This window comes from Panicum virgatum, chromosome 4K (assembly GCF_016808335.1).
Source record: "Panicum virgatum strain AP13 chromosome 4K, P.virgatum_v5, whole genome shotgun sequence".
NCBI classification, from domain to species: domain Eukaryota; kingdom Viridiplantae; phylum Streptophyta; class Magnoliopsida; order Poales; family Poaceae; genus Panicum; species Panicum virgatum.
In genome coordinates, this window is record NC_053139.1 from 21173766 (window position 1) to 21194624 (window position 20859).

Genomic DNA, 20859 nt, shown 5'->3' on the forward strand with positions numbered 1-20859 from the left:
CCTATATATATGAGGGGAGGGGGTGAGAATTGAAGACACACACACACCACACACCACACCATCTCTTCTCTTGAGTCCTCACTTGAGTGAGAGTAGTCTCAGGGAGTTTAGGAGTAGAGGTACTCAGGAGGGGCGCCGGTAACGGCGCTCTTCTCCAAATTGTACCTCTACGAGAGTGAGGGAGATAGTCGGGGGATGTGCCGGACTTGTCGGCGCTCTTCTCCGCTTGTACCTCGATGGATGCTTATTCGGTTGTAAGTGTTTGAGACTTCCTTTGTTTATTTAGAATTAGAGTTTAGATCGTAAGTTATCATCTCTGTCTTATATTAGTTGATGTGTATGCTAGCGAGTAGCATTTGACTCTAGAGTGAGCTCCGGATAGAAAAGGATAACCCTGTACGCCTCTAGAGTTAGTAGGGAAAGGCGTAGACGTGGTGTTTAGGCTGGACTATACCACTCAGTTGTCCGATAGTCCCACAGTTTGTAGAGGTAGCCGGCAGGTGGTGACAGCCCTGTTCGAGCCATAGTAATCCTCCACATTTGGATATCAGATAGAGCACTATTATTGGAGCTATCGGCTTATTTAAGCCGGTCGATACCTTTAGCTCGAAGTATAACAACGACGTGATCTCTTCTTCTAGGCATAGATTCTAGATCTAGAAATTCCTCTCTTTCCTATCCTCCTACACCAGTGTGTGTGTCCTTGGACTATCTAAACCCGTGGATAGTGTACTCACATTCCCCAGTGGATACGATACCCTGGAATACTCTTCGGTGAAAGCTACAACGGTATCCGTGCGCTTGCGGATTTTATTCGTGACGTTACAAAATGCCAACACTTTCTCGATTATAAGCACGTACACGTCCCATCCATTTGCTACATTCCTACACTAGAAATTGGCATCACCATCCATCCATTCCACAATAATAAATGCTCCATGTCTTGGTGATCTCTCTCGTAGAACATCCCTGAAATAAAATAAAGTCGGATTATGGTTGCCCCAAAAAGAGAAAAGATGGCATGCCAAAGAAGCATGACCCAAAAAAAAAGAGAAAAAAAGGGGGTAACCATGTCTCAAAAAAAAAAGACAGGGATGATTCGAGAGAGAAAAGCCATTACCTCAAGGAGTAAGCCACATCTATCCATCCATCCACTCATACACTTGCACCATTTGATCGAGATTGCATGACTTGTTTCTTCATGGACCATCTCTTTGACTTTACATTATATAGAATACAAGTGTGCCCTGTTCTTATCCTACCCTGAGCTCCACAAAGGCTTGTAGTAGTAGGAAAGATCAAAGGCAGATACTGCCCTGGTAAGGAAATACAAGTTGAGAGCCTCGAGAGAGTTATCCTGGGAACTTTGCCATGTTTTCAAAAATCTTTTAGAAAGTATCCCCAGATGGATTGCGGATCTATGAGCAAATAAGTACTACTCTATGCACCGTTCTAGCTCTCAACAGCCCAAGACAAGGAGACAGCCAAAAAGCCCCATGAAGGAGTAAAGGAATTGTGCAAAGGTATGATAGCCAACTTATTTAAACTTATAGATGAATCTCTTTGCTTCAGACCATGACATGACAGGTAAGGTACGAGTCAAAGTGATTTTCTGATCAACAACCTGGTTTGTCCTACTTTGCTTGGGACGAGCAAAGGACAGCTGGGGGATATTGTTGATGCTCACTAACGATCATTTCCAGGCGTCAACTTGATCAGAAAATCATGAGAGTTTGCATTTCTTACACACATCCTTATCCAATAAAGTCCCTAAATCACACTTTACCTTTTAGAAAATACAAGTTGTGTTTTTTAGCTAATATGCAGGTTACAAGCACACTTTGGCCCGACATAAAATCACATAAATTATCAGAGCACCGATTCAGGCTTAGATGGACCAAAAGTGATGTAAGAACCCAATTCAGACAAGCCAAAACAGGCCAAGACCACCGTGGACCAGACAAGGAGGCCTAGAACAGCCTGCTCAAAGAAGATGGGGGCGGTTGGCCCCACGGGCAGGCCGACCGACCTGGCCCATGGGCCCCACCGCCTTAGCCAAGCCATGTGTTGTCTCCTGGTTGGTCCTTTAGGTCGGTTTGGAGAGTCGCACCCCGTGGCTCCCTTCAATAAATACAAGGGGGGTAGAGATTAGAACACACACACACCTCACACCTCTCCTCTCTTGCTCATCTTGCATAGTCTTTAGGTTTAGTGGAGTTTAGGAGAAGTCTAGGAGTAATCGAGTCGCCGGAGTTGCTCGAGAGTCCTGGTATGGGTTCATCTCTAGCTCTCTCTTGTAATATTCGGTTGTTTGTAATAGAATTAGACTATGGTTACCAATATCTGCTTGAAGTATGTTCTGAGTTGTCGGATATATGCTTCTTGATATGGTTGTGTTATTATTCAATGCTTGCATTGCATGATCGCCCTGTGCTGGAGATGGTTAGTCTTTTGTTCTTAGAACTCTATCAACTGCTCTAGTATTTATATAATTGCTATAGAGTGATGTCTGTCCATCTGGAGGGTGGGGGCTCCGCGCGGGATGCTAGAGTATCCCTTACTAGTGTAGACATGGTGTCTAGATTAGCTAAGAGTTGCTGGATGTCAACTATACCCACAGTTTGTAGAGGTAGCCGGCAGGTGGTGACAGCCCTGTCCGAGCCCGAATAATCCTCCACGTTCGGTATGGGGGGTAGGAGGTACATAAAGTCGCCGGGGTGTACGGGCTCCTCCCGTTACTTCGATAGCGAGCTCCCTGTTGTGTAGTTTAATCTCTGACGAGCTAACCAATGAGAAAGTATAGATATAGCTAGCCTAGCACAGTTGACTCGAGCTCTAACTTCTGCCTTGCTCCCGGCCTAGAGCATCTTTTATCTTTTCTTTTATTTATCCAAGAGGGTAGTTTGTGTGTGTGTCACACTACCTCCTACCATGTTCTTATCTTACCCTTGTTTTTGCATGAGAATATCCAATCTAGATAAAGTTCATCAACTAGTCTATATTTCTTCACTCATCACCTTCCCTGCGGAAATACAAATGACACCCCGGTATACTCCCGGGTAAAATGCTACAGCGGTATTCCGTGCGCTTGCCGATTTATTCATGGTTCATGAAATACTGCCACTCCAAATTAGCATCTGCGGGCGTCATCTGTAACACCCGGTTTATAAAAGGACATAAACCGAGCAATCATATACATGCCAGGATCAAGTCACATGTATATACAACAGAATGAACAGTATATCATAGAACATATCACGTAAAAAGATATAATAAAGTGAATACAAAAGTTATTTATTACATTAATGACAAAATGTCTGATACACAGTAAGCGGAAGCGTAATACAAATACGATAAAAACTCTCCGAAGCTGAGCAGGGCGCCACAGGGACGTTGACTGGGAGACGAACGCCTAGAAGTCCTCGTAGTCCTGGTAGCGCTGAGCGAACTCCCTCGCGTCGGCAGGAACTGAGCAGCAGTAGAGTGTCACCAAGAGGAAAAAGAGTAGAGTAGGCAAGAGTGAGTACACAACTTGTACTCAACAAGTATAACACAAACTATGAGGCTCTAAGGTTGGCTGACTGACTGCATTAGCTTTTAAGTCTTGGCAAAATTTTATTAAAGCTAATTACTACAAGTTGATGAATTACCATAAACCCAGTTACATAGTAATTAATCAAAATTAATCATGATAATACTGAGAACCATACCAAACCAAGCCACCCGGGGAAACCTGCCTCGTCAAAGGAAGATAACCCCACTAATCAAAAGGAGGATCTGGGCCGCTCATAACCGTGAGCACGGCTAGTATACCAGTTTTACACTCTGCAGAGGTTGCACATCTTTACCCACAAGTCGTGAGCTAGGCTAGTTGTTCATCACACTTCCTTAGGTGAGATGACTAGCAAACTCACTACGAGGCCTTTACAAAGAATCTCGTTGATAAGGAGTAACCGCGAGGGTAGGATTGGCGACCATGTAGCAGGTCTAGTGGGCGTCAAGAATACCACAGACGAGGCCACTCAGTACGAGGGACATAGAAGCTTACCAACCTTGCCCCGCAGGTAAGTTACTCCAAACCAAAAAGACCTAATTATTACGCCAAGACCGTCCCATTCCAGTCTTGTGGTAGCGCTGTTGTCCCAGGTTGTCGCTCTATGAACCGGTCCTTATGGAGAGTGGTCAACCAGGCAGTAAGCACCATGCTGGCCACCTAAACCATGTCTCTAACAAAACATATTTTAACGAGACGTGAGCCACTCAAGCCAACAGAGAGGGCCACTCTCAGAATTAAGTTGCATAAACCATTAATCAAATTAATTAAAAAGGACCAAGTGTGTTATAGCACGGCACCGACCACAACTAACCAAAATGCAACCCAAAGGATATATATAAAGGATACAAAGTGGCTAGGAAAGTCCTTATAGGCATAGTGTATTAAAATGCAGTATGAAAGTGTATTTAAAAGTGAAAGGTTGTTCATGTTATACTTGCCTTCCTCGTACTGCTCCTGCTACTACTCAAACTGGTCGAAAGACGACTGCTCCGGGTATTGGTACTGGGGCTCCTCCGGTAGCTCAACGTCTACTCACGAACACATGGCCAAAAACAATACACAACATAAACATACATGCAAACAATAGCAAAAACTAAGAAACAGTACATCAATACATGAAAATAGCAAACAAAACTAGTCTAAAACTATTCTACGTGTTACAACGATCACGTGGATATAAAGAACGCCTAAAACGGAGCTAAAACGCAAAATCTAGGCCAAAAACAAGTTCCAGGGACCTATTTGTAAGAAAACTGGAGTTCCAGGGGGTTTCTGGGCAAAACCGAGGACTAAAACATAATTAACCATTAAGTCTAAGGGCTAACAATTAAAACTGATGGCTCAGGACTGCGGGTTCTATTTCTATAGAGCTTAGGGGGCTTCGTGTAAAATTCTAGGCCTGTTTGGGAATATTTTAACACTGAGCAGGACCGCGGGTTTATTCTAGGAAAACGCACGGGTTCTTTTGCAAGAAGTACAGGCTGAACCGTTATCTTCGCTCAGGGGCCGTCGGATCTTGATCAAGAGGCTCAGATCTAATGGCCTCGGGATCTAATCGTAGCCGTCGCCTCTAGATCGGGCGACTCAGCAGCGATGGGGGCGCGGGCGGCGGCGCTGGGTCGACGGAGCTCTGCTCTGCGGCGGCGCGTCACCGGGGTTGGCCAATCTAGCGCCCAAGGGTCAATTCGAGCGGGGCTTTGGCCTGGGAGGACCAGCGCCTCATGCGTGATCCACTAAGGCCTTGTGCGCGTGTCGGGGATGGCCGGAGCGGGGTGCGCAGCTGTGGGGGTGGTCCTGCTCGGCGGCGCTCACCGTCGCGAGCCCGTGTACTCGGTTCTGGGCTCGGGTTCGGGGCGCAGCAAGGGGCATGGGTGTGTGCAAGTCCAAAGCGAGCCTAAGCAAGGCCTATGCGAGGCGGGGTGGTGTTGCAGCGGGTCCGCCACGGCGGAGCTGCACCACGTGCGGCGGTGGAACGGCGTCGAGCATCGTCCCGGCCTCCGGGATGGCCCACGGACCCTAGGATCTATTGAAGTAGGTAGGGAGGGCGCTACTAGTGCTCACCGAGGGTTCGTGTTGGGTAGGAATGCAGTGCTTGGCGCCGATGTCGAAGTCCGGCGGCGTCGCACGGGCGGAGCGCGATGACGGGGTCGCTAGGGTGGAGCTCCGGCCTTCTGGTCCTCTCGGTTCGACTCCTTGCGGTCCTGTGGAGGTGTGCCTGGGCTTAGATTGGCTCGAGATATGCCGGCGGTGAAGAATTGCGGCGGGGATCGACTTACCCGCGGCGGCGTAGGGTGTGCTACGCAGCGGAGCAAGGCAGTGGGTGGCTAGGGTTTAGTGGCGGCGCTGGCGTGGAGGGTGAGGGCGCAGGGGTCCGCGGGGCTAATTAAAGGCCAGGCAGGATCTGGGCATCCGTGCCGTGGGGCACGCGGGCGAGGATCTTGCCGGGAACCTCGGCTCGGTTAGCTCACTGGGGAAGGAAGGGAGGTAAGGGAAAGACGCTGACGAGTGGGCCAGCGATGGCAGCGTCTGGGGCGACGCGGGCGAGTGCTCTGTTGCGGATGCGGGCACTGACACACAGGCCCTGTCTGTCAGTCGCGCGATGCAGGCTGAGGGAGACGGTGCGGCTGGGCCAGACGTTGGAGAGCAAGCGCTGGACGTGCGGGTGGGGAGCTGGGCCGGACTGGGATTTGCTGGGCCGCGCGGGATGAGGAAAGGGAGTGGGTTGGGCCAGCGGGACTGGCTGCTGGGCCGAGAAAAAGGGATTCGGCCCGGGTTGGCTTTTCCTATTTTCCTTTCTCCTTTTCTAATTACTCTCAACACAAAACTATTTGAATTCAAATTCGAATTTTGAATTCAAAACCCTAGCACACAACCAAATAAAGAAGTGCACCAGCATGAAGGCAACAACACAATTTAACCCTATGATAAATTTTAATTACTTAAGAAACAAAATTTTGATTAAATGCAAGACTAAACACAAATTAAATCCTAGAAAATTAAATAAAGCCAATTAAATTTGTTAATAAATAGGAAATTTAAATTAGGGTGTTACATCATTGCTGCTTCCTGGTGGTGATGTTGGTAGGCGCCAACACATACACATCAACTAATATAAGGCAGAGATGATAACTTGCGATCTAAACTCTAATTCTAAATAAACAAACAAAGAAAGTCTCGAACACTTACAACCAAATAAGCATCCATCGAGGTACAAGCGGAGAAGAGTGTCGAGAGACCCGGCACTTCCCCCGACTCCTCCTCACTCTCCTCTTCTTCTACATTTCCTAGTCTACCTAAGCATCTAGGATGAAGGCCTCAAGCTCCAAGGGAGAAAGGTGAGTTGAGAGGGTGTGTTGTGTGTGTGTGTGTTCCATTTCTCTATCCCGCCTCTATATTTATAGGAGGGAGCCACGGGCAAGAGAGGCGTCATCTTCAGCTGATCCTTGGCAAACTGACATACTCATCCAATAAGATTTCTCCACGTGTCCAGCTTAAGTCGGTGGGGCCCACGGGCAGTTCGGCCGACCAGGTAGGTCGGCCGGCCTCCCAGTGGGCCCGCCGACCTTCCCTTTTTGTTCATGGGTTCTTTCTTGGGCCCACTTGCCATTGGCACGGGTATTAGCTTTTATATTGTTGGTTTCTTGCTCAGGTGGGCCCATTACTCCAAATTCTGACACATGTCGCGTTCTGATTTGCTGGAACGTCGTGTCTTGGATCAAACCACACCATTATACTGCAAAATCAGCTAGAAATCACCTGCACACATTCTAGAACATCATCTGTGGAATACGTTAGTAAATAAATCTATCCTAGCATTTATTCCACATTTTGGTTCCTTTTTGTGCAGGAGTTGACAGTCAAAATTGGTCGTTAGTGACCGTCAACAAGACCCCCCACACTTGGCCCTTTGCTCGTCTCGAGTAAAGGTTAGGACTGAGGTGAAGCGGTAGCTTCTTGATAGAATATCCTGCACAAAAGTTATTCCATACCTTGCTCTTGCTTGTGAACTTGAATGTGTCTACCATGATATCTTGAGTTGTTGAAGAACGGAATGATCATGGCTCCAAGTGTCATCCTGCCATGCTGCCAGACTTGGGGATTTTTGAAAGAATTTTTGCAAAAAAAAGATGTTCATGGTCTTACTCTCTTCCATGGGTCTCTCAGAATCACTCATAGCTTCTTACCAGCACTTATCCCCTATTTTACCTCACCGGCTCTGATGGTATATGTGGAGTTTTGATGAATGAGGTAGAATGGCATCTGCTTGACTCAAATCTGTTGCAAGATCAAAGATTGGATCCACAGGTTGATTACTCATATTTACGAAATGATTATATTAGTGCACAGATAAATACATGCTCCTTTTCATGTCTGACTTTATTTGCTGGGTCATGCTTCTTTGGCATGCCATCTTTTCTCTCTCTCTTTTTTTTGGGTCATGCTTCTTTGGCATGCCAACTTTTCATCTCTTTTTTTGCATACTATTGTCAGACAGTATTTAAGGAGCATGAGGTTCATCTGAACAAATAACCTTTAATCAAGAGTGTAAACAAAGTAAAACTATGATGGGTCACAAAATTTGATCAAGCTCAACATGTAGCCAAGAGACATAGCATGGGATTTTTTTTTCAAGTGGAAAGTAACATATGGCTCTGTTAGGATGGTGGATAAAGAGATAAGACAAAGAATTCATTTTTGTTTTTATAAATAAAATTCTCAGACTGGCCAACATGACAGAGAAGAACAACTTTAAACCAGACATATCACGTTAGTCAACAACTAAGCATCATGGGGTCCGATAAGATATGATTCACAAACTTAAGCACAGCATGAAAAACATTTATGCAGGGCATCTATCAAGAACTCTTATTAGCAGATTTCTTAAACAGGTTCAAGAATTTGAAAAGACATGCTCATGTTTAGAAACGCTAAAGGGAGGAAACAAGTGAGGTAATGCAAACTCGGGAGTCGGAGTGGGAGGTGCACGTGACGTGTGAATGTGATTGGTGATGTGTAGCATCATGGGATCTCTCCTCCACACTCGTTTTCGACCTGCTCATCGATCATAGACAAAACAAACCAAATATGAAAGATAATGGGGCTTTGCCGGCATTAACACCGGGGAGCCAAAGTTCACAATCCCGAATGAAATAAAAACTGGGGAACGACTAAACTGACCTAGACCTAGACGAAATAACTAAGACTAGCGCCCAGACTAAACCTATGATAACGACCCATCTTAGGAGGCGACTCCTAATAGAGGTCCTTTTGACCCGTAGCCAAAAACAAGTGCTTCATCTTAGCACTCAACCCTCTACCCAGAAGATGGAGGTCGTCCCAAAGCTCCTCCACCTCGATCTTCCTCTCCGCAAGCTGGTCCTTGAGACGTCTGTTCTCCAGACGTAGCTGCTGGACCATCGCGGTGAGGTCGGCGATGGTGGATCCCTCTGAAGTCATGTCATCCTTAGGCTTTGCAGGCGACGACTGGGATCTGGTCTTCTTTGGCGATGGACTGGCGGCTGCATTCCTCCTTTGAGTGTCCGGAGTCCGTGTCGGGGTTGCCCCCTGTGCAGACTCCGAAGCACTCTTCTATGGTATGGGAGCACCCCGCGCAATCTGAGGCGGCATAGACGATCCTGTTGTCGCTCCATCTTTGAAGAGCTACTGTACAATCGGCCTTGCTGGGGCCGGAGCTTCTTTGGATGGCCTTCCATAGGGGCTATTCGCGCATGCCTTGGATCTTGCAATCTTGAGATGCGAGGGGGAGCGTGCAGCGGAGCGGGGGCACTGGATGTCGCGCCCCTTGGTCGGCCGACCGGAGAGTGGCACCTACCGGTCCTCCGCTGCTCCCTCCGCTGGGACCACGGCCAGGGGCTGCATGAAGGTCGCCGCCTCTTCCATCATCGCTTCAGTAGTAGAGTTCGGGGTGTTGATCACTGGAGGAGTCGCTGGATGAGACATGGCTGGCTTGGTGGCTACGGTTTTGGGATCTCCCTTGCCAGCCATGGGTTGATGATGGGATGCTGATGGAATCAATGAAGGTTTTGAGGAGTAGATGGAAACAAGGTGGAGGGTTTAGGTTTTCCGAAAAGAGGAAGAAGGGTGCAAGAGTCCTTTTCTCGTCGCGAAACGCCGTCGCCCCTCACGGAGCTGGACTCTAGGTGGGTCAAGGAGGCCGTGCACCGATGCTGGGCCTCACTGGAGCTGGCCCAGGTTCGGCCGACCTGGTGGGTCGGCCGACCCAGGTTGGGCCCTAGTGGGCCCCAGCTTGCACGGGTCAACAGGTGGGGTCAGGTGTTTAAGAGGTAGAACGGGCCCACCTGCCCTTTTGGCCTATATGGCTCTTCTTAGATATAAGTACGAGATCGACTAAGTCAATCACGTCTATCTCTTCATCAAGAGCTTTATTATGGTCTAGGAAAAGCTTGAGTCGTTGACCCTTTACCTTATAGGCATTGTTGACGCTCACTAATGATCATTTCCAGGCGTCAACTTGATCAAAAAAATCATGAGAGTTTGCATTTCATATACGCATCCTTATCTAATAAAGTCCCTAAACCACACTTTACCTTTTAGAAAATACAAGTTGTGTTTTGGAGCTAATATGCAGGTTGCAAGCACACTTTGGCCCGACATAAAATCACAGAAATTATCAGAGCACCGATTCAGGCTCAGATGGACCAAAAGTGATGCAAGAACCCAATTCAGACAAGCCAAAACAAGCCAAGACCACCGTGGACCCGACAAGGAGGCCCAGGACAGCCTGCTTGAAGAAGATGGAGGCGGTTGGCCCCACGGGCAGGCCGACCGACCTACCATGTCGACCGACCTGGCCCATGGGCCCAACCGCCTTAGCCAAGCCATGTGTCGTCTCCTGGTTGGTCCTTTAGGTCGGTTTGGAGAGTCTCACCCCGTGGCTCCCTGCTATAAATACAAGGGGGGTAGAGATTAGAACACACACACAAACACATCACACCTTTTCTCTCTTGCTCATCTTGCATAGACTTTAGGCTTAGTGGAGTTTAGGAGAAGTCCAGGAGTCATCGAGTTGCCAGAGTTGCTCGAGAGTTCTGGTATGGGTTCATCTCTAGCTCTCTCTTGTAATATTTGGTTGTTTATAATAGAATTAGACTATGGTTACCGACATCTGCTTGAAGTATATTATGAGTTATCGGATATATGCTTCTTGATATGGTTGTGTTATTATTCAATGCTTGCATTGTATGATCGCCCTGTGCTGGAGATGGTTAGTCTTTTGTTCTTAGAACTCTATCAACTGCTCCAGTATTCATATGATTGCTCTAGTGTGATGTCTGTCCATCCGGAGGGTGGGGGCTCCGCGCGGGACCCTACAGTATCCCTTACTAGTGTAGACATGGTGTCTAGATTAGCTAAGAGTTGCTGGATGTCAACTATATCCACTATTTGTAGAGGTAGCCGGCAGGTGGTGATAGCCCTGTCCGAGCCCGAGTAATCCAACACGTTCGGTATGGGGGGTAGGAGTTACATAAAGTCGCCGGGGTGTACGGGCTCCTCCCGTTACTTCGATAGCAATCTCCCTGTTGTGTAGTTTAATCTCTGACGAGCTAACCAATGAGAAAGTATAGATATAGCTAGCCTAGCACAGTTGGCTCGAGCTCTATCTTCTACCTTGCTCCCGGCCTAGAGCAGCTTTTATCTTTCTTTTATTTATTTATCCAAGAGGGTAGTTTGTGTGCATGTCACACTACCTCCTACCATATTATTATCTTACCCCTGCTTATGCATGAGAATATCCAATCTAGATAAAGTTCATCAACTAGTCTATATCTCTTCACTCACCGTCTTCCCTGCGGAAATAAGATGACACCCCGGTATACTCCCGTGTAAAATGCTACAGCAGTATTCTGTGTGCTTGGGAATTTATTCGTGGTTCATGAAATACTGCCACCCCAAATTCTCGTCTGCGGGCGTCATCGCTGCTTCACGGTAGTGACGTTGGTAGGCGCCAACAAGCAATTTTGGCGCCGTTGCCGGGGAAGGCACAGATTGAAGTATATAGACAAAGTCGTGAACAAAATCAAAATTGGTATTCGCTTGCTAAACAGACTAACTAGGCTTTCTTTTCTTGTCTTTGTTGATATGAAAACAGGGTAGTGTATGACCGGTTTCGACTTGCCGCAAAACTTTCATTCCAATCCAGAGTCACTTTTGAGGAGGACGCGAGCTCGCCTCGCATCACCTCGGAGATCACTCACGGATGTTGAACCAGTCAACGCATCATCTTCAGCTCCTAGAGCTATGGCCCAGATGACACTCCGTAATTACTCTGCTTCGTCTGCTAACCAGGTCCCTACCGGGCCCGAGGTTAACACCGGAGGAGAAAATTTCGGGATCAAGACGGGTCTCATTACGATGGTGCATGCCAGCAATTTTTGTGGCAAGGCCAATGAGGATGCCAACACTTATCTCCAGCAGTTCCTGGAGCTCTGCTGTACTTTTGTTTTCAAGGGTGTATCGCAAGATGCAATCCGGCTCCGTCTGTTTCCGTTCTCTCTCCTGGGGAGAGAGAATCAATGGTTTTATGCTAACAAGGCTGCTGTGGACACTTGGGACAAATGTGCCAAGGCGTTCCTCTCGAAGTTCTTCCCGACGGGCAAAACCAATGCTCTTCGTGGTCGGATTTTGAACTTCCAGCAGGCATCAAATGAGTTAATTCCTGAAGCTTGGGAGAGACTTCAGGAATACATTCTGGCGTGTCCGCGTCACGGAATGGACATTTGGCTCATTCTACAGAACTTCTACAACGGGTTGACCCAGTTATCCCGTGATCATGTGGATGCCGCTGCGGGTGGAGCTTTCTTCTCACTGACCATTGAAAGAGCTACATCATTGATCGAGAAGATGGTTTCCAACCAAGGTTGGAGCGATGATCGCCTCCAACCACGCCAGCGAGGTATGCACTCCGTCAAGGAGGCCGACATGCTCGCTATGAAGATTGATTTCCTCCTCAAGAAATTAGAGGAAGCTGCTATGAAGATAAGTCTCAAATGCAAACACTTCAAGCCTTGGAAACTCGCATGACGTGCGAGGTCTGCGGGAATGTTGGACATTCAGGCAACAATTTCCCAGAAACCAAAGAAGAAGCATTATTCCTCAATGGCAACAATGGGTTTCATCCACAAGAAGGTCAGGGTGGAATCACCCACGCCCATACTACCAAGGAGTTAATGGAAATTCAAATTCTTTCAATCCAAGCCAGCCTACCTTGAGAGATCTTGTCTACGGCCAAGCGAAGATCAATGAGTCCCTTCAGAAGAAGTTGGCCGCTATAGACAAATCTATGGAGACCATCTATGCCAAGATGGATGAATTCTCCACTGCTATGAAGAACCAGCTGAGTTTCAATAAGGCACTAGAAACTCAATTGGCTCAACTAGCTGCTGCTACACCTGCTGCTGAACTAGGGAAGATTCCAGGGCAACCCGAATCAACTCTAGAGAGTGTCAATGTCATCAATGCTATGTGGAAAGAGCCACTTAGCAGGACACCTATCTGCTATGCTGAGAAGCTCACACGCCCAAGAAGAGGTGCGTGGGGTGAGTTAGCAGCCACAATAAGAGAACATCCCGGAACCCCAGTGATCAGTTGCTCAATCTTTGATTATGAATTTGATCACGCTCTGTGTGACCTTGGAGTCAGCGTCAACATCATGCTCAAGGTAACATTCGAAAAGCTAGGCTATCCATCAATTTCCCCTACCACTATGTGTGTTCAGCTGGCGGACTCCACGATAAGATATCCATCAATTTCCCCTACCACTATGTGTGGAAAGGCTAATGGTAAAGGTCAAGAACACCTACATATTAGTGGATTTCGTAGTCCTTGATATGGAAGGAGATCTTGGGATTCCGCTCATACTTGGGCGACCATTCCTCAAGGATACAAATGCCAGAATTGATGTGGGGACAGGAAGAATCAGCATCTGTATCATGGGAAAGACCATGAAATTCAAGTTTCAAAACAAGAGGGTGGTATTCTTGATTCATGTGGATAGTGAGAAAAAGGGGTTATGGGCAGAACCCAGTTGGGATGATCAAGATTATCATCCCGCTTCCAAGCCACCTTGGGAGGATTGGAAGATTCATACTTCACCAACCAAGCCAGTGGAAAACGACCAAAAGATCCCTGACTTCATTGCCAATACAATGTGGGAAGATCTGGAAATCGTCTATCCAACATCCGAGGATCCTGTTCCTTTGCCGTCTACGCCATCAAAGAAGACCAAGAAGGTATGGCGCAAGAAGAATAAGACATCATCGACCGCTACTACTTCTCTAGGTACGGACGAAATGACCTCAACCTGATCAGGTATGGAGAAATATCCTGCTTTTCGGACCCTAAACCAAGAGCTTGCTTGGGGGAGGTTCCCTCCCCTAAGTCAACTGTATCCCTTTACTTGCTTTCAAATAAAATATGATAAAAACTTTCAAAAACAAAATAAAAATTTACTGCTTTATTTCCCTTTTCCATGATGTGCGGTAAGAATATTTTAACTCCTTATGATAAGTTGAAAGGATGAGTTTTGCTTTGCTCTATCATGTCTGTTATGCCTAGTTTGAAAAATAAGAGTTCTCTTGAGTTTAAAACTGTTGGGTATGCAAATATCTTGCCAATGAACCTGAAAGTTCCGTGGGTTGCATATGCTTGATCCAAGTCTAAGTTGTTGTGAGTTCAGATATGGTAAATAAGGTTGTGCAAGCTTGTTCTAGTGATGCTTGAAGTCTGGAGTTGTTTTTTCAAAAAAATCTAAAAAGGCAAGTTCCCTAGTGATATGCAATGTCCTACCAGAGCCATATGTCATATTCGATGAAAAACCTTACACATATGCTGCTTGATGTTCTATTGAGTTTTGTCAAATTGTGTGACCCTAGTGAGATGCTTTTCATGTTTTCTCGATCATAAGCACGTACACGTCCCATCCATTTGCTACGTTCCTACACTGGGAATTAGCATCACCATCCATCCATTCCACAATAATAAATGCTCCATGCCTTGGTGATCTCTCTCGTAGAACATCCCTGAAATAAAATAAAGTCAAATTATAGTTGCCCCAAAAAGAGAAATGATGGCATGCCAAAGAAGCATGTCCCAAAAAAGAGAGAGAAAAAGGGGTAACCATGTCTCAAAAAAAAGAAAGACAGTGATGATTCGAGAGAGAAAAGCCATTACCTCAAGGAGTAAGCCACATCTATCCATCCATCCATCCATCCATCCACTCATACACTTGCACCTTTTGATCGAGATTGCATGACTTAGTTTCTCCATGGATCATCTCTTTGACTTTACAATATATAGAATACATGTGTGCCCTGTTCTTATCCTACTTTGAGCTCCACAATGGCTTGAAGTAGTAGGAAAGATCAAAGGCAAATACTGCCCTGGTAAGGAAATACAAGTTGAGTGCCTCGAGAGAGTTATCCTGGGAACTTTGCCATGTTTTCTAAATATTTAAAAAAAAGTATCTCCAGATGGATTGCGGATCTATGAGAAAGTAAGTACTACTCTATGCACCTTTCTAACTCTCAACAGCCCAAGACAAGGAGAAGGCTAAAAAGCCCCATGAAGGAGTAAGGAAATTGTGCAAAGGTATGATAGCCAACTTATTTAAACTTATAGATGAATCTCTTTGCTTCAGACTATGACATGACAGGTAAGGTATGAGTCAAAGTTATTTTCTGATTGTTGACGGCCATTATTTCATGTTCTGGCCGTCAACTTCTCGGGAATAATCGAGCTTTACACTCTGTTCTATTCATATTTTATTTAATTCTAATAAGTTTTGGATGAGTTTTGGATGAGTTTTGGTTTCAGGAGAACACACGCCAGAAGAGGACAAATTTAGGCAAGAACCCAGGCTGACCGGCCTACGGCCGGCCTAGCACCCCCACACACACTGCCACGTCTTCGATCCAGGGGAGATGTCATGCACTCAAGTGTCTCTGAGCCGAGGATTGGTTGTCGGTTTGATCGAATGGAATGAAAAGCTTGCACAAGGATCAAAGGATCCACCATTCAGTGCAAAGACCTGTCCAAGTCAGCAATCCACACCCTGGAGTAATCACAAGTGTCAAGTCACAATGTCGGTTGAACGAAGGGCCAGCACGAGCTAGAGAGAGGCCGGCCTGCCTCCCTTAGGTCGGCCGGCCTGGCCTTGTCTGCGTTCAAGCTACGCAAGTTACACCGACTCCAGGAGGAAATCACAGACGTCCAGGAGGCCGGCCGGCCTAGGAGAGGCCGGCCGGCCCCACCTTGCAGCCACTTAGGTCCAGGCTTCGTGTGGAAGTTAAGCTCAACCATCACAACCGCCTCCAACCGACGCCACGTGTTTCACCTGATCAGAACCGACCTTGGAAGGGCTATAAATAGAACCCCCATCCATCACTTGTAACACACACCTTGGAGCTCATTTCTCTCTTCACATTCTAGAGTAGGATTAGTAGTTTGGGAGTTAGAGTTGAGTCAAGCTTGCTCAGGATTCCGGAGTCCTCGGAAGTCTGGTAAAGCTCTTGTATCTTTCTTTCAAAGTTATCAATATAAATTATCTTCTCTACTTTTCTGAGTTAGCTTTACTTTCCGCTTTCTTTTATCCTCTCGAGTCAGAGTGTTCAGCTCGAGCGCGGAAGTTGTACCCCTTTAGTTTAGACTAAGTTATCTCTCTAATAGTCGGGAACTTATCTTACGGGTTTTCTCGCCCGGACTAGAGTATCTCAAGTTAGTGCTCTAGGTTGAGGGGGATTTCTCTCGAAGGGCTCGAGAGAAATCCTAACACCGAGTGCCGACGTGGTGTCTGAGCTTAGTGTTAGCTAGAAAGTATGTTCCACCCCATGGTACCGTTTTGGTAGGCGGCAGGAGGTGACAGCCTTGTCCGTCCCTCGTAGTCCACCACGTTCGGGTGTTTTCATAGCAGTAGTGCCGACTGCCATTGGACTCCCTTCTCATCCCATTCTGAGTCCTTCCCTGAGGCCATCGAAGTAAGCTCTACCTTCCCAAAGATTAGTTAGATAGTTAGTCTAATCTAGAGAGGCTAGCTCGATAGTTCAGAAGTGTATCATGTGTCTTATCTTGCTCGTTGTCCTCCCAGCTACTACCTCTCTAAGGTTTTGAGTGTCCGTGTGTCACTCGGTCATAGACTGGCCACTTATCTTATCTTATATTTGTCTTACCCGCGTCTAGTTAGTCAGTTGATTAAACTAGTACGGTTATCATTCAATTTATGATACTCTTTACCATAGTGCTTCCCTGAGGAAAAATACGATACCCTGGAATACTCCATGGTGAAGTGCTACAGCGGTGATTCTGTGCGCTTGCGGAATTAACATTCTATTGGGGCATAAGATATCGTAAATAGTTTGATAAACTTTACTAGTTTGTCAACACTAATCTTAACAGGCTTACCATTGCTCTCTCTATCTTTTCGATTGTTGCAGAGCAGTGCATGACCGGTTTCGACCTACCAAGTAACTTCAATCCGAATCCAGAAAGAATTGGGAGAATTGTGAGACGCCGCGTCGTCCCACCTCAGAAAAGACTCACTTGGCCCATCAGTTTGCCATCCACTTCAGCCGCATCACCCATGGCTCAGAAGTCTCTTCGTCAGTTCTGAGCACCGTCCAGTAGCCACATGCCCGCTGGATTGAACCAAGACCAAGCCGGCAATGACGGCTTTGAGCTGAAAACTGGACTGGTGAACATGGTCCAAGAGAGTCCGTTCTATGGAAAGGCATCCGAAGATGCCAATGCCCATCTCCAGAATTTCCTGGAGGTGAGTAACACCATCAACCCCAAGGGTACTACGATGGATGTCGTCCGCCTTCGGCTATTCCCGTTCTCACTGCTCGGGAAGGCCAAGATGTGGTTTTACTCCAACAAAGAGGCTTTCAACACATGGGAAGCTTGTTCAAATGCATTCCTGGCCAAGTACTTCCCGGTGGGCTAGACCAATGCCCTCCAGAACCAAATTTTCGGTATCCAGCAATTACCGGATGAGACCATCCTAGAGGCCTGGGAGCGTCTGCAGGAATACATCCAAGCATGCCCACATCACGGCAGGAGGAATGGCTGATCATCCAAAACTTCTTCCATGGCCTGAATCAGCAAGCCAAGGACCATGTAGATGCAGCAGCGGGTGGTTCCTTTCTCTCTCTCGATGTTGCGGGAGCGAAGACGCTTATTGACAAGATAGCCTCCAATCAGAGTTGGAGAGGTGACAAGCAGCCAGCCCGTCCAAGGGGCGTGCATCAGATCGACAGTGTCGACATGCTGGCTGCCAAGATGGATCTTCTCATGATGAAACTGGAGTCTTTGCACATGGAGGCTAACCAGGTATCGAAGTCTCAGATGACATGTGAAATATGTGGCCAGACTGGGCATTCAGGCACATCGTGCCCCCTTACTCAAGAGGACGCGAACTTTGTTGGCACCAACAACAACAATCCCAACCCGGGATTTCGTCCTCAGCAAGGCTGGAACTCAAGGCCTAACCTCCCCTTCAGAAATCAGCAAGGTACGAATTTCAATAACAATTTTCAGCCTTCATTAAAAGACCTAGTTTATGGCCAAAAGCAAATAAATGACAACATTAGCAAGAAGTTTCTTGCTAATGACAAGATCTTGGAGTCCTTGGCCTCACAACTAGAGGGCTTTAGCTCTGTTATTAAAAACTAGTTGAGCTTCAATAAAATGAAAGAAACTCAGGTAGCTCAGCTAGCCTCATCCTATCCTAATGCTAACACGGGGAAACTACCCGGGCAACCGGAAGCTCCCTCGAAAGAGAACGTTAATGCAGTGACTACGCGTGGCGGTAAGTCCACACGGGTGCCATCTTTCCCACAGGATGCAAGAACCCGGCAGAAAGCCATATCCGCTAGCCATACCGATGCTGAAGAAGAAGAGCAGGAGGAGGCTGTCGACTGCAACACCATTGCAGCCCAGGAAGACCCCGTGGAATCCCCTAGAACTTCACGGGATTACCACGATACAACTGCCTTACCGTTTCCAGAACGGATAAGGAAGCCGGTGGCCGACGAACAATTCGGCAAGTTCGTCGAGGTAATAAAGGAGCTATATGTCAATATACCGCTTCTTGACGCTATGTAGGTGCCTACGTATGCCAATTATATCAAAGATATTCTTGGAAACAAGAGGGAGCTGCCCACCACCGAGGTCGTGCAGTTAACAGAAGAGTGTAGCGCTACTATACTCAATCATCTCTTGGTGAAGAAGAAGGACCCAGGCTGCCCAACCATCACATGCTCCATCGGGACCCAACATTTCTCAAACGCTCTATGCGATTTGGGAGCAAGCGTCAGCGTCATGCTCAAGGTAGTTTATGACCGCCTTAATCATCATGGGCTTGCCCCTACTGCCATGTGTTTGTAGCTAGCGGACCAATCAGTTCGCTACCCCGCGGGAGTAGCGGAGAACATTTCGGTGAAAATCCGTAATTTCCTTATTCCCGTAGACTTCGTCGTCCTCGACATGGAAGTTGACACCAAGACACCTCTCATTCTTGGGAGGCCATTCTTGAGTACCGCAAATGCAAGTATTGATGTGGGAGCTGGAGAAATTCAGCTCAACATCAATGGTCAGAAGGAGATGTTCACCTTCAAGCCAAAGGTCGAACAATGTTCTCAAGTCAAGGCAACCAACCGGAAAAAAAATCCGAGAAACAGCCGGAGAAGCCGTCCATCCCACCTATCGAAGTGCTCATTGAGTAAGTAGAAAGTTTACGGATTCAAGAGGAGGCGAAGCAAATCAAGCTTCACAACTACAGAAATGTGAGACGAAGAATCCAATGTAAGAAATTTCTGGACTCAGAAAAGAAAGAGGTCGAATCAAAACCCACACCCAAGAAGGTGTGGCGGAAGAAAGGGTCGTCACCAGGAACTCCACCCAGCGACGACAAACGAACCAAAGAGAAGGAGAGTCCAGCTCCGGACTCAAAACCCGAGCCCATGCCATGAGGTTCATGGTACGTATCCATCATCGCATTGCATATAGGATAGTTTAATTTTCCTTGCAGAAACTTTACTCTACCTCTGCATAAGCATATTTGATTTTGAACCAAAGCACGTTTGAATTCTGAAAATCTGCATTCAAAAGAACTTCACAAAAATTTTCGAAAAATTTCGGCCACATGCTAAGCTGGCCGGCCCTAGCCGGCCCCACTCTGTCTCATCTGGTCAGGAGCAGCAGGGATATGGGTGCATTGCTTGCACATGGAGCAAGGGACAAAGTGCGGCGCACTGAACGTGCAGGTGCAGGCCGGCCGGCCCCATTTAGGCCGCCCGACTCTCCTCCTCCATTTGTATCCCATCACCACCTAAAGAGAGCACCTGCACCTGCAGAGCTACGCCGTAGCCCTTCGCCGTGGCACGTTCGCCACTATGGGAGGCCGGCCGGCCTCACCTAGGTCGGCCGGCCTCACCTAGGTCGGCCGGCCTGGTCTCTGCACGACACTATAAAATCCAATGACGACGACGTTCCTCGACGCACCACATGCTCAGGTTTGCATGCTCCAGACCAAGCGCGACCGTCTCCTCTCCCTTTTGGAGTTCCTTTGCTTAATTAAGCTCCTTTGAGTTAATCAAGTGAAGAACTCAAGTTCTAGCTCAACCAAAAAAATAAATAAACCTTTAGTGTTTAGTGAAGTTCTGGAAAATACCAAAAATATTTCCCTTGAATAAAGTCATGGAGCGCTCAACGACGAACGTTTGTGGTCATTTAATGCCCCGCAAGAATGACTAACCTTCCTCTTAATTGTCATATCCTTCGGGTATTGTGTTCTAACATTTTGTAGGAACCATGTTCGAGAAGGCCAAAGAAAAGATCAAGAAGACGTTCTCGAAGAGCTCAAGAAGTTCACGGAGTTCGTCTTCCTCGCGGGATAATATGTCGGTCGACTCCGGTCGCCATACAAATGTGTCCCGGGAGGAAGAGGAGTCTCCAACAGTTTCGAGGCCCCGTCTCCGCATCAGGGTTCTGACCATGGACGAGAAGATCGCCATCAAGAACGACTACGAAAGGGAGGCCTTGTAGCTACTGAAGAGGCAGAACTTTGGCCATGCCAAGAGGTTCGAATCTCGCTTCCTCATGAAGACAGGACTCAAGTAGGACATGAACAATGCCCTCACCACCGTCGGATGGGAGAATTTCGCCGACATTGTCGAGCCAGGTTCGCAACTCTTAACCATGGAGTTTCTAATTTCTCTTGCCGTTGAAGAAACCGGTGCTGAAACTAAAGTTTATTTCTGTCTCTTCAA